Here is a 14,383-nt window from a genome sequence, read left to right on the forward strand (position 1 = left end):
ATCAGCCCATTTTCTATTCCCTGAGCTGGGATACGTGTTTAGTGGACAGCAGAGCCTACATGCATGGTTCCCAGAGGATGAATCGTAATGTTATGGTGACCTCCTGACCTCCTCCTGAAAATCTTGCCCTATTTAAGAAGCCGTATTATGCTTCTGGGGGGTTTTCCCTCTCCAGAAGTGTGTTTTTGTGCATGTAAATGGTCTGCAACTGGCTAAAACACCTGTGAAAATCATATGTCCTGTTTGACGCCTCAAACTCCTGTTGCCCAGAGGATGAAACTTTCATTATGCTGTTCTGTGAGAATCTGCAGCCTCCAGGGGGCCCTCGCAGAGATACCCACTTCTGCTGTACAGATGTTACACTTGAAAGCTGATATATCATAATGAATGGAAAAGAATCCAGCTGTGCAACGGGAGAGGGGTGGTGGGGGGGGAGTTTCCAAAAGAGTCCCCGCTGTTCTCCCAGGACAGATAAACCACTGAGCCACCCATGAGACAGTTCCCCTTGGAGAGTGTCTCGCTCTCCGATTGGCAGGAAACCAGAAGCGCCTGAAGGCATCGCTCTGACCTCTGCGACTGCACATCAGAGCAGCGTGGACATGGAACCAAAGTGTGTCTAATTGCACTAAAGGAGGAAATCTGACGAGCAGGTCTGCGGCTAATGGTGGCCGGTGACTGATGCTGGCTTCGTGCAGCCCCGCGGTGAGCACTCAGCCGGCCACTTCCTGTTTGCAATCGGATTAAGAGCAGACACCGAGCTGGATGGATGGAGACACGCATCGGATCTGATTCCTGCCGCCGAGGAGAGATATGATGGTATTTACTTTATGGTTTTCACATGATTTTAATAATGAGATTTGGTCACAGACAAATGGAAACTATATCTATTTAGGCAGACCATCATGAGATTTAGAGATTATTGAATGAAGCAGGAAGGCGTGGAATCCACCTTTTAACCACCCTCACCCCCGGGTCTCACCATACATTAACCTTTATTTTCAATTGCAGGATTTTATTAAGATTGACAAACACATTCATGAAGCGCTAGATAACTAGATTTCTTATGACCTTTTCTTATTTAAAACTGAAATCTGAATCCGTAAGGTAAGCGGTTGCTCAAACAAGTGGAGAGAAGTGGTATTTCCAAACCAAATCTAGAGGTGCATTAGTAGAAAATCTTCCAGTAAACTATCAACACATACAAGATACTTAATTAAAACTGAAAGCCAATTAATGTAGCATATAGTATAACACATATTTTAAAAAAGGATAATCAAACACTGAGTGTGAAAGGTTATGACACTAGCATTAATTGTAATTTAATCAAAAAGGGCGTTAAGAGCCAAAAAACTGTCTTCCCGTTTACATCAAAGCCTTTTTTTCTGAGCTCATCTGGCATAGATCTATTTCCCTGTCACAAATTTAGCAGTATATACAGTGACAGAAGATACAGGGGAAGTTAAGTATTATTAAGCTGGAACAAACATATCAGTGTTAACCATGTAGTCATAGTCAGGGTTTTGTCTAAACCAGGTATCAGGGTCTCTGCTCCCTCTCACTGTGGGTCTCTGCTCCCTCTCACTGTGGGTCTCTGCTCCCTCTCACTGTGGGTCTCTGCTCCCTCTCACTGTGGGTCTCTGCTCCCTGTCACTGTGGGTCTCTGCTCCCTCTCACTGTGGGTCTCTGCTCCCTCTCACTGTGGGTCTCTGCGCCATCAAACCAAAATGCAGATTGTCCCCGTGAAATGTTAAAGTGAGGTCAGGAAACCATATCTCTCTGTTGGTCAGAAAGGGTTTAATAAGTCCAGGAATATGGAGATGGGGTCAGATGTCTGGACAGACGGCAGAGACAGCTTACGGAGAGTAAATAGGGGATGGATGTCCGGTGGGTCTGCGGGGGACGAGTGGCAGGCAGCAGGCTGACACTGAGACTGAGCTTTCTGATCCTTTCTTTCACTCTCCTTTTTTCTGGAGAGGAAGTAAAGGAACCGAAACCCTGGGTTTATTTGTTGTTTGAGGTGCGATATATGACTCAGCAGCTTTAAGACATGAAGACACTATTATTTAAATGCAGATTTATCACTGGGAAGTGAGTGGGGCCTAATTTTGGCGGGAAGTGATGTTGGCGCGTCACACTGTTTTTTTCTAGGAAAAACCCTGAGAATTATATCTTGTGTGTATGTCAGTAGTTATGACACTTGATTACTGGGTGTATAATTAAAGTCTAAGTTGTGTAAATGTAAAACACAGAATTGCTGCGTAAAAATAAAAATGTACTCTTTGTTTTTGAGGCTAAATTGGTACGAATCAATCATTTCCTCTATTATTTAGCAGCCTATAAATCCCAACAAGACACAGACAAACACAGGTATTAATTATGAGTATTATAAGGCATGCACAAGTACTATATCTGAGTCAGTGTTTGCCACTATACACCAGCCCCCTCGCCCCCACGATCCTGTAATCATCATCATCCATCCTGGACCGTGGCTGTCGGCCAATCAGAGGCAGAGTGCGAGGCAGGTGAGCGGATGTAGTTCATGTCACTGGCACTCCGTCACTCTGACAAACATGTGCTCCAATTAGAAAAGCCATTAATTTCAATTTCGGCCGCGACTTTGCCCCACGTCCGCGCCTGCTGCGGCACGACGGCTGACTTTGTTCATTTTGTGGTTGGCCGAGTTTGAGTAATAGAGGTCTTGCATGCAATCTACAAGGGATTTTTCTGTTAAAATAGCATTACTATTCAGGAGCTGTTCAAGCCTCCAGAAGAGCGGTGTGTCAGCAGTCGGGATGTGAAAGCGGGAGCAGCTCTGCTTTACCAACTTTAATGTTCGTCCTTTTCGCTTCAACCTTTGCTACAGTCGACCATTAGCAGCTTTTAACGGCTGCTAAATCCTGTTTAACACCGCTGATGAGGCTCACACATTCTGAATAATAGCAGCTAAATGATAATGTTAGGTATGATCACCTGACAATGCAGCTGAATTAAACCCCTTTGCCATGTTGGGATGTTCCCCAGCATGCTAACCCGAACCCTAACCTTAGCATTTTGCAAGATTTAAGTGATGACTGAGTGATTACTACAACTCAAATGACATTTCCAAATATTTGGATCAGATGTGGAAAAAAAAAGTCCTTTCTTGGGGAAATTTTGGGCGTTTTTTGCCCCTCATGTTTGAAATTTGAAGGCATACATTCAGAGCATTATTGTGTGACCCCTTGCTTGTGTTTAATAGTACAAATACCTTTTAAATTGGGGATGATTTTGCCCCATTTTACCTCTTTATTCTGACACTGCACCATAATGACCTGAGCTGACATGTCTTTGCATAAATGACATGAACAATATATCAGATCCCCTCTGACCCTGTGAGGACTTTCATTTATAAACCATCGCAGTAAAGACATTCCTGCACTGAGAGGACGAAGTAGGATGAATGTACTTTATGTCCAAACCAATTGTAGGTATAAGAGTATCTGAAAACCAAGTTAGTAAATTATATTTACTGTTAAATGAGGAAGGAAATAATGTCAAACGACCCAAAAATACAGATGATGTAGACGTTCAGCTCCCTCATAACTGCTGAAAGCCCACCTGTATTCAATACAGCTCGACCAATGAACCCAAAAACAAAATATCCAAAGCGTGATGATGTATTTTTGATAGCAAGGGCCCACTCGATGAAAGTCAATGCTAGTTTTCCATTGGATTTCGTTATAGAATAAGCTCTGTAACATTCAGACATCTGATGTTCTAATTGACTGTGGAGTCAAAGAAGTGCTGATTCATTATCAAAATTCTGAATATATTTTCATATATCATCCATAGCCTGAATTATATCACCTTTTATACCTAAACACCTGGATATTTGACATCTGTTGACAGTAGTTCCTGATTTATGGAGTGATAAAAAGAGATATCCAAAATCCCTTCTTTAAAAACGGTAGGATCTGATATGACCACAACATGAAACAAGAATTTGGATCCTGACGTTATCCAATGTTCAGGTCTGTGTTCCTGAGATGTGCATATTTAATTAGATGATGGCTCATTTGCATATGTAAAGATGCTATTTCAGAGAACTCGTAACACAAAAAACAATTGTCTTAATGAACGTGTTTTACTGAAATGTCGTACTGATATCTTGAAGTTGGAAAAATGACCCTATTCACCTGGAGTGTCTCGCCTAGACTTTGCTCACTTTTGGAGCCATGTATTTTGTTTTTTAGAAACTAATTTTGGATGATATTTAAACTACAAGTTAAACTTTCAAGTCTTTTTGCTCAATTCCTATTTATTTCTTTGCATTTCTTATGTCGGGCTGTACAAATTAAATTTCAGCTCCAGTGTTAACCCTGAACCCTGAACCCGAGCCTGTGTCCCAAAGTACATCGAACAACACACGAAAACATAAAGGACACTGAATTCCATTTAGAGTTTCGCTTTTGATGATGTGCACTAAAAGCTTGCCTGTGTGATCAGAGATATATAAAACTAGAGAGGCACTCGGGGAGCTCAGTCGTCCTCCTGCGCCGTTTCCATGAGTGAGAAGTAATGCATGAATCGGCCGCGTGATTTGGAGCCGCTCCAAAGTTAAATGTGCTCATCCTTGGCCTGTGCTTCACCATTTAAGAAAGTTTCAAGAAAATCTGAAGTATTTTTGTGTAATCTAGCAGACTTTTTTGTAAAGCTATAGCTGTTTCTTCTGTATGGATATAAAGTTTACTTTTAACTGGAAACTCTCATCATAGAAATCCAGGCCAGACTTTTGATGAATGTAAAAAATAAAAATTGGTATTTTGAGAACATTCCACATTTTTGGTTTAAAACAGGATGAGAAATTGAACTTTTTCTCTACTTTCTTTTCCTCATTGGTCAGCTTTAACTTTGAATCAAATGAGATAAAGATGTCTTTTCATGCAAATTGCAAAACAATAAGACCAGATATGAATGTATTCCAAATCAGAATAGAAGTGACGCGATTCCATGTGATCTTTGCTGTAACACTGTGAACAGAAGTCACATATTCCCCAAAAAATGATTTATATATGAGCCACTTTAGTCTGGAAACTGAACGTGGTTTTAAGTTGTTGTGAATTAAAAGGAAAAGGTCTTTATTTGGGTTCGGGTCGGATTTAGGTGCTTGAGAATGCTTCAGTCAATGAGGGTTCTCACATGTAGACAAACAAATGTGTGTTTGAGTTTGGTTTTGTTGGTACAATCACCTGCTTTCATCTCTGACCAGAAGCTGAAATGTCTCTTTCTCTTTATGCATGTTTTCTGATGAGTCTTTACAAAGGCTCAATCATCACTGACAGAAACGAAGTCGCCCGGCAATCAAAACCTTTGGACGCTCAATCACTCGCTCTTATTTCACCCTCGTTTGACGGGGCTGAGCTCGATAAACACGTCGAGCTGCTGAAATCCACTGGCTTTGAATGCAGTTGAGCGGTAATGATAACCCTGAGCAGCAGACGGTCCTAATTACAGGGCGCAGAGCGTTTGGCTGCAGCCGAGGTCAGAGGCCAGCTGAGCGTATTACAGTCATTGTTCTCCCAACGAATCCGCCGGCCTCCCGAGGATCCAACAACTAAGTGAGCAACTTCAAAGTAAGAAACTTGCGAGTGGACTTTTGTCTCCCCAGAGTTGGAGTTAATGGGAAAAGGAAACTGAACTTTCCCTGAAGTTTAGCTTGGAGCCGCTCGCTGCTGTCTGCGTTCCACACCACGGAGCCTTTTCTTTCCTCTTTCATTTTGTTTTTCTTCAGAGGTTTGGATCCCCGGCTGCCTCGTCGTACCTCGCCACCCCCGGAGAGCAATCCGGGCCTCGGCCTTATCTTTTGGAGGCACATTTTCCAGAGGGAAATCTCCCTGCCTCCACCTTGGGCTCTGCACTTAAGTGATGAACAAGTGAAACATGGCCGCTCTTTGTCTGCCCGCCGCTAATCAGCGAGGCAGAACGCTGCTTCCATCCGGCCTCAACGCTGCTACCTGCATCACTGACACCACCTCTCCATCCATCGCTCTTCTTCTCCTCCTCTCACTCCAGCTCGACATTCAAGGTAACAAACTTTAAACGACCCTGTTAAAAGTGATAATGAATAAATAGTCCTGCATTCAGCACTTCTGCTTAAAGATGCACCCTCAAGCACCTGACGTCCGAGAACTCTGTGAAGAAAGTTTAGTTTATCCGGCAAAAACTCCAGTCTTGGCGATTTTTCCATCAGTTCAAGAAAAGTAGGATGCATGTACTTTATCTCCAAACCAATTATAAAAAAATATTGCGTAGACTTTCATCGAGCTGCCCATTGATTTCATAACTGCTGAGAGTCCTATTTACAATAAAGCTCAGCCAATGAACCCAAACATAAAATAACCAAAACCTGATGATGTGTTTATGATAGCAAGGGCTCCCTCAATGAAAGTCAATGGTAGTTTTCAATTGGATTTCATCATAAAAGAAGCTCTGAGACATTCAGATATCTAACAATTAAAAAACCATTGACTGGGCAACCAAAAGTGCTGACTCATTTCCAGGTTTTAGGACTCATTCCTGCACCACTCTTGCACAGTTTTGGCGTATTTGGAGCAAATGTACCTGTATGTTCCTGGGTTTGTTGTAAGATGGTTTGGATAAAAGCAATGAAATGAAATGTTATATCGATCATATTCAGGTACTCTGTGAAGGCGGGGCTCACCTGACTATCAGATTATAGTTCGTTCACATGTCTTGTCAGTGGATTCTGTTCCTAATACAGTTTATCCTCCATGACGAGGCTGTGAATCCACAGTGGTCAGTCCACTTTCTGCAGCTGATCTGGAGTCAGCTCTCCTCCTCAGCAGGATTGTAATCAGAGTCCAGAAGCACAACATCCCCGGCTGCTGAATATGTAAAGCCTTATTGAAGCCACGCTCCAGCAATTTCTCTTAATTATTGGAATAATCAGATTGAAGGAAAGGAGAGGCTTTGCTTATTGGATTAGCCGAGACGATCCTCTAACGCAAACCATCTCCTCCTCTCTATCTGCCTCGCTCTATCCAATTCACTTCGATTCAATCAGCTTTATTGGCACAAAACTTTTCAAACAATATCTCCTACACATGGAAGTGCAATAAAGATAATTATCAATAATTTAAATATGGAAGTAACAGCCGCGATGATTAGATGAAAGAAAAATCTAGACTGGGAGAAAATCTCTCTGCCTTTCAAACCTCAGTGCATTTATTTGACTCTTTATACATTAATATTTGACGGGGAATACAAGTACATTTAATTATAATGATTTGCTCTCACGCTGAACATATTTACATGTTTAATTATACATTATTTTAAGGTTTGAGACATTGATCATTATTCGAATCCTTTGCCGCTTATGTTTAACACGCACGATTTAATTTTGTAGAAAATAAAACGATGTTACAGGCTCTGCACACCTGCACAGGTGTTTCCAGTTATTCTGGCTGACTACACTCACCTGTGCATGTTGAAAAATGTCTTGAAACACAATGTGTACACTGTTATATCCAGCTTCCTTTTATTTACATTAGTTTTATATGTATTCCAGCTCCCTTTGCACCCTGCACTAGTGCATAACGGTCCCATGGTTTACACATTTCATTGTTTTTGCTCCACCTGGTTGAATATACCTTTGTAATTAAAGTTCTTCGGGCAGTGTCTGGGCAAGAATCTGACGTTAACAATAAGAGTTCAACATTTGAGATCAACAGGGTTTTAATGTGTTTTAAGGAACTCTTATATGGTATAAATTAGAAAGTGTTATTTGTATTGAATCTAACAAAATGTCACGATTTGAAAAGTGTGTACTCCCCTAGTTACTTCCTGTCTGTGTTCCCCTCTTCTTTGATTACCTGATTGTGTTCACCTGGTGCTCCTGTGTGTTTCCTCCCTCTCCAGCTGTGTCTTGTCTTGTGATTACCCTTGTGTATTTAGTCTCTGTTGCCCTTTGGTCTCTGGTTCGGTTGTCATCGTTTCCATTCTGGTCATATCCATGTTCTGTGCCTTTTCCCGTCCATGTTACCTGCCTGTTCCTGTCCGTCCGTGTGTCTGCTCCTGTTCCCGGTGTTCCTGTATTCCCTGGTTGGTGTAGGTTAGGTTTTTCTCTGTTTGAAAGTACAGCTTTAATTTGAATAAAGCTTGCCTTTGGTTTGGTCTCATACCTGCCTCCTTTACTCACACTGCACCTGAGTCCTTTTTTGAGTGACTTTAAAATCAACTCTTTGACCGACAGGAAGGCAGTGTAGAGACTTCAGAGCTGGACTGATGTGGTCCACTCGCTTAGTGTTAGTGAGGCCTCGAGCAGCAGCGTTCTGAATCAGCTGCAGCTTCCTGATAGATTTTGTAATGAGAGACCAACAATAAATAAGATGCATATTAAAATACATAACGTGGTGTATTAATCACATTTACTGCTGAATGTAGGAACACTGTAACGTGACAGCTGTCAGAGATTAAGACTGACTTCAGATCAGTTACTCACTGTGTGGAAAAACCTCTGACAGGACAATAGATTTAGATTTCTGTCTCTCTCACACACCTTGTTTGTTTGTCTGTGTGTGGTTTCGGGGGGTCGCGGCTCGAGGGGGACACCGGGGGCATTAAGGCGGATCGATATCTGGCAGGCAGAGGGAGCCGGCCATAATCTCCATCAGCCATGTAGGAAAGTACATTACTGCCACTACAAAGCCTATTAACAAAACCGCAGGTCATGCATTATTGAATGGCTGTTGGTTTTTATTCGACCCGTTCAAAGAGATGAAAAAAAAAAAAAAGGACAAACATAAATTATGCAGCCTCTCCAGCTCCATGCTCGAAAATATTGTTTTTGTTTTCAGCGCTTAATTGGATTCGAAGTCTAGGAGGCTTCATGGTGGACGAGCAGAGCGTGGAGGGAGTGGGGTTGTGGTGGTGGTGGTTGGGGGGGGGGGGGGGGGGTACAGATCACATGGAGGTGACTTCAGGGGGAATATTGATCGGCTGTACGGATCTACGGAAAGCGATCCGGGGGCAGATCCATCGGTAAACAATAGCTCAGGGCGGAGAGGAGCTTCACCTCCAAATCACAGATGAGCCGTCGTCACCTCAGGCTCAAATCTGTGTGTGTGTGTGTGTGTGTGTTATTGCAACATCTAATTCACTCTTTCTAAATACCACGCAGCACTATGGGCCCATCACACAGCTGCTTTTCAAGGACAGAAAACAGGAAATTGAAAACCTGTGATTTCTCAGAGTGAAGGACTCTGACTCTTTCTGAGTCTCAACTCAGACACTTTCCTTATTCATGTCAAAATCACACAGCAGTTACGCCACTCCACCTCCATTGGACTCCTTTGTTTACTTCTGGAAGATAATGACATCACTAGCGCTCCAACACATTGTACGTGATAGGCTAAGGGGCGGGACATCTCTAAGCTGGTTGACACAACACAACAGAGCTAACCAATCAGAGCAGACTGGGCTCTGGTTCTGCAGCACAGGCAGTCTGAGAAAAATGAAGAGCTTTTTGAATATGAAAGCATGGAGACATGGAGGAAAAAATACAATATGAAGCTGAAAAGAAGCAGAAGTTGCCGTCTTTAAACAATATAATAAAAAATTCCTCTTGATTGAACAGTTTTGGCAACAACTTCGACTTAACAGAAGCAGAGTTTAACGATATCTGTGCAGCTGGCTTCCTCCTCCTAAAGCTGATAAAGTTCTTACATATTAAGTTCAAAAGTGGCAAAAACCGGAATACATTTCCATACATTTTAGATCCTTTAACTCTTCTTGAATCGCAGCAGCCGACTGACGGGGTCACAGAGGTCGAGTGTAACCGGCTGCCGCCCATGTTTTCACTCCGGCCTCGGGACTGACGGAGGATCCCAGACGACCCTGAGACGGAGTTCCTCCTCCAGACGCCGCTGATCTCATCCCAAAATGCTTCATTACCGCAGCGTCCACTCTGACCCCGCAGCCATTCATTCAGCAGGCAGGCAGAACGAGGCCAGGTAAAGGGTCCAGGAACACACACATGGTGCTCCACACACTCCCAGCCTGTAGAGATAATAAGACGATATTTCGGTGAGGGCGCTCCGTCACAGGGAGTGAGCGGCGTTTCGTCTCCGTCAGCTCTGGTCAGTTTGTGTTTACATCAGCAGCTCGGTGTCGGCTCAGCAAACAGCAGGAGATAAAATCCTGTTTCTGCAGCGACTCGGCTTCACACAGCTGCTCTGATGTTGTAAAAGGTTGGCAGACATAATGCTATTGTTAGCAGATATCTGGATCAGATATACTGTAAACAGACAGCAGATACATACGGACAACACGGAGGAATTCAACCGATTCAAACTCTAAGAGATAGTGAGGCTCAATCTGAGATTCTTTAAACACCTCTTCATTAATCAATCAATCACACTTTATCTGCTGAGACCAATACAGCGGCGCAGGAATGAGTACTTAAACTGGAACTGAGTTCACTTTTAACAACTTCCTGTTCTCTCATGTGGAAGTCAATGGTTTTCTGACATTGAGTTTGTGGTTTTTAGCCTGAAATAATGTCTGTTATTAACACAAGCTGAGGAGATTGTGTTCTACGACATAAGATACTTCAGTAAATACCACACTGGTGGATTTAAAACCAACGGTTGCTAAAGAGTGTCTAAACGGGACGACTAAACGTCATCACGCCCAACATTAGCCGCCTTTAGCTTAGCGGTGGTGACGTGAAGTCATGTGACCGTGCTGTAGTTCCTCTATAGCCCAACATTAGCTGCCTTTAGCTTAGCGGTGGAGACGTGAAGTCATGTGACCGTGCTGTAGTTCCTTTATAGCCCAACATTAGCCTCCTTTAGCTTAGCGGTGGTGACGTGAAGTCATGTGACCGTGCTGTAGTTCCTCTATAGCCCAACATTAGCCTCCTTTAGCTTAGCGGTGGTGAGGTGAAGTCATGTGACTGTGCTGTAGTTCCTTTATAGCCCAACATTAGCCGCCTTTAGCTTAGCGGTGGAGACGTGAAGTCATGTGACCGTGCTGTAGTTCCTTTATAGCCCAACATTAGCCTCCTTTAGCTTAGCGGTGGTGACGTGAAGTCATGTGACCGTGCTGTAGTTCCTCTATAGCCCAACATTAGCCTCCTTTAGCTTAGCGGTGGAGATGTGAAGTCATGTGACCGTGCTGTAGTTCCTTTATAGCCCAACATTAGCCTCCTTTAGCTTAGCGGTGGAGACGTGAAGTCATGTGACCGTGCTGTAGTTCCTTCATAGCCCAACATTTACTTCCTGAATCATTAAGAGGTGTTTATTTATGGAGATGATCCTGATGAAAACATTCAAGTATCATAAAGTAATTTCAGCAAAGATCGTTTTTTCAGACGGACATACGTGCAACAAATGTGTGCTCAAAATTAACTAATAAATGACATTATTAAATATATAATTGTTCTTGTGTTAGCCTGATGTTGCCTTAGGCTACTCGTTCCCTAGTGTTCTTAGAAATACAGTCGCTAAAAGGGTCTGAACTATCTCCACATATTGTGAGAAACTCCCCTCTTTCTTCTTCTTCTTCTTCTCCTTCTTCTTCTTCTTCTTCTGCTTCTGCCTCTTTACACTTCCTATTCAATATTCGTGCTCTCAAACTCCTTTATGGGAAATTTGCCAGCTAATTAGGATCCAATATCTTTAAATATACAATGATAATGGAACTGATCTTTATAAGAAGACAGTTGTGAACAAATCTGCAGTTAAAGAACTTATATCTGATGACCTGTTCTTTGAATTTTTTTCTGATGACCTTCTCAAGGGTACATTTAGGTAAAAAACCTTAGAGGGTCTCGTTGAATTACGCCCAATGTTGACAGGCAGCTGTGAAGTTCCTCATGTTATCTCTTCAGGTTCTATACTTTTCTTTTTTGTGTTATAAATGTGAGCCAGAAGATGTTATCCATCTGCTCTGTACTGTTCCGTTCCTCCTCACTTTATTTGTTATATCTTCTGTATTCAAATTATATAAGAAATTGATATTCAGCAGTTGGATTCAATCCACAGAGAATAAATATACTCATTCTGTTTTGTTATTTTACAAGCCCTCTCATGGCCCTCTTCTAGCCCACTCTGAGCCCACTTAATGTGGCTACAATCCAAAATAAAATCAGTGTTGTCACTCGGTGTTAAACTCCAGCCTGCGTCAGACTTCCTCTCAAACAGCGGACTCATTAAAGCTTTAATGCATCCATGAGTTTGTTTCCGTCGACCCGCCCACCTCACGAGGTCGCTAATGTCTCCCGTCATGTTGAAAAACAGCCGCCATCTTGCCTCACCTTCCTCCTCCGGCTTCATGCTAGCATCGGTGAACCTGAGAGGCAGGTGGAGGCAAACAAGACGGGTTGATCATTAGCCGCCGCCTGCAACCTATAATTAGCCAAAGCAACACTGACTCAAAGTTTACAAGCTGCACTCAAGAGCATTAATATTCATCTGCATCTCAGAGAAATCAATAGAGCAGAACAAAAGTTTATGATATTAAAGTATTACAATATTAATGTGTGGGTGAACACTTTAGACAAACTAAATGCTTCTCTTCCCCGCCATTATGCATGCTGGGAGATCACATTTCCTGACCTTTGCCATCCGATGGGAACTTGTCTTAGCTTTGGGGAGCAGATAAGCCCGGATGATCCGCAACAATAAATAAATCTGTGAACAGGCTGGAGAGCCCGAAAAGCTCCCTCCCTCCCGCTCTAATCTTTGCAATTTGCCATGGCTGATAAAATTTTAATGAGGAATAAGCATAATGGGAGCCTCAGAGAGATTAGAGTGAAGTGGGATGGAGACGCGTCGGACGGATGAAAATGGAGGAACCAGATTCAGTTTGCGGATCAGAGATGCCCCTGAAGACGAGGCGGGATGCACCCGACACAGGCGGATAGAACAAGATGCTTTCATAGATATAATGTGTTCCCCCTGAATGACATCAAATGAGCAGTGGAGGATAAAGACTGAAACACACAACATGTGATGCTTTGCCACTAGGGGTCTGAACAATAACAACAGGAAAAAGTTTGACGTGGAAGCAGCGTGGCATCATGGGAGTTGTAGTCTTCAGCCTTCACCGTATCCTGCCCTCGTCTTATTAATGAAACTGTTTCACACTGGGCTTCGGCTTTACACTAACGTTTGCTCAGCTTGTTCCGCTCACATTTCAAGATCTAGACGTTAAGGAGGAGGAACTGAATCATCCAAAGAGGTGTATTCCTCTTCTAAATTCAAACAGATGAAAGTGCAAAATAAAGCAGATTCAAGTTAGAAATCAGTGTTTCTTTGGTGCAGTTCGGTGGGTCCGAGCTAAAGTCTACCGTAAGCTTAGTTTGTTTCTCTGATGACTTGAAGATCCAGAGGTCCCATGACTTAAATTTGTTAACTGGTTACAATATTAAATTAAAAAGCACCAAGATCATACAATCAATGGTAAAAATGTGGCTTCAAACTGGATAACAAGTCAAATTCTGACAGCTTTGAGGGAGACCAGCTAAAAGTTCAATTAAAATGACACATAAACATACTAAGTTCATACTGCATGAGAGTTTAGCATGACTTCTAAAACAAAAGATATAAACTCATCAGCTGACTGAAGGAACTGTCTATTATCAGAGGTATGCAACATTATGCAAGAGGTTGAAACAGCGGTAAGACAGAATCATGTTCCCTGATCTGCGCGGTGAAGACGAGAGGAAGCTATCGTACGAGACGCTTTGTTTTCATCCCGTCTCCAACTCTCCGTCATTAATCGTGACATGAAGTCCAGCTACTGTCTGCACTCATAACACTCATCATCTATTATTTATTCTCCTGGATGGACAACCGTGCAGTAATGTCATATATGCAGAGGAGACAAAGGTGGAATCACAAGCACAGACTAAGAGAGGCTAAGGCAGTGTCAACAGTGAATTGGACGGCAGATGGTCATCAAGATCATTTTAAACATGAACATTAAGTCTGAAAATATGATATCAGATCAATCTTAAACAAAGTAAATGATGTCCAACTTTCAATTCAAGAAAGTGAATGACTCGAGTATGAGGCCGCTCTAAAGGCTTTTGCTCGTGGAGGAACAAAGAAGGAAAAGCTGTTAGTTGGTAAAGCTAAAACATTTACATAATTAGCTTCTCCCTCGTGTTATTCCATTACTTAGGGTCACTTCGTTTGGGTATATACATGACTCCTCCAATCTCCCAAAACTTCATATGAGCCTTAATTGGGTTTAATTGTTCTATGATTGGATTTTGTGGCTTCTGATTGGTTCCTATTTCTGCTCATCTTTTGAGTCTGTTTTGACTTAATTATGTGAACTCAATGGTCTTTTTATTTCTTTCCTTTTGAGTTCCTCT

This window comes from Eleginops maclovinus, chromosome 23, assembly GCF_036324505.1.
Source record: "Eleginops maclovinus isolate JMC-PN-2008 ecotype Puerto Natales chromosome 23, JC_Emac_rtc_rv5, whole genome shotgun sequence".
NCBI lineage: Eukaryota > Metazoa > Chordata > Actinopteri > Perciformes > Eleginopidae > Eleginops > Eleginops maclovinus.